The sequence below is a fragment of the Tarenaya hassleriana genome, unplaced genomic scaffold (assembly GCF_000463585.1).
Source record: "Tarenaya hassleriana unplaced genomic scaffold, ASM46358v1 Cleome232, whole genome shotgun sequence".
Lineage (NCBI taxonomy): Eukaryota > Viridiplantae > Streptophyta > Magnoliopsida > Brassicales > Cleomaceae > Tarenaya > Tarenaya hassleriana.
Window position 1 is genome coordinate 109,573 of NW_010965643.1, and position 1,041 is coordinate 110,613.

Sequence of the window (1,041 nt, forward strand, 5' to 3'; positions counted from 1 at the left end):
CCAGTAGGTCACCCATCCTGAGATTGCTCCAGAGCCAGCACACTTAACTTTGGAGTTCTCTCAGGATAGTCAACCAGAAAGGTAGGTGCACATTGTTGCTATGAGTAGCCCAACTAATTCTTTTATGTTATCTTAGACCGTATAGTCCCATACCTATATAGCCCTCGGATCTCTCTCATTCCGGTGTGTTCGATTCATCCCTGTACCCCCTACCCAGAAGCTCGTCAGGAGCCGCCGTGACCTACTGGGAAGTGTCTCGGTATGCGTGCGAGTGAGGACAAAACACGCTAAAAAGGTCTCGGGTTGCTGTGTGAGGGCAGTTTCGACATTTCGTAGCGACCTCGGGTCGTTACAGATGGTATCAGAGCCGGTACTCTCCCAGTAGGTGTGGTTCGAGGACGAACCAGGCGGAAGCTGGGGGGCCTGTGACAACCCAGAGTACCGTAGGAGGGCGGGGAGTGATCGCCGGTGCAGAGGCACGGTCAAGGGGCGGGTCCTGACGAGCTTCTGGGTAGGGGGTACAGGGATGAATCGAACACACCGGAATGAGAGAGATCCGAGGGCTATATAGGTATGGGACTATACGGTCTAAGATAACATAAAAGAATTAGTTGGGCTACTCATAGCAACAAGGTGCACCTACCTTTCTGGTTGACTATCCTGAGAGAACTCCAAAGTTAAGTGTGCTGGCTCTGGAGCAATCTCAGGATGGGTGACCTACTGGGAAGTGTCTCGGTATGCGTGCGAGTGAGGACAAAACACGCTAAAAAGGTCTCGGGTTGCTGTGTGAGGGCAGTTTCGACAATTCGTAGCGACCTCGGGTCGTTACAGATGGTATCAGAGCCGGTACTCTCCCAGTAGGTGTGGTTCGAGGACGAACCAGGCGGAAGCTGGTGGGCCTGTGACAACCCAGAGTACCGTAGGAGGGCGGGGAGTGATCGCCGGTGCAGAGGCACGGACAAGGGGCGGCTCCTGACGAGCTTCTGGGTAGGGGGTACAGGGATGAATCGAACACACCGGAATGAGAGAGATCCGAGGGCT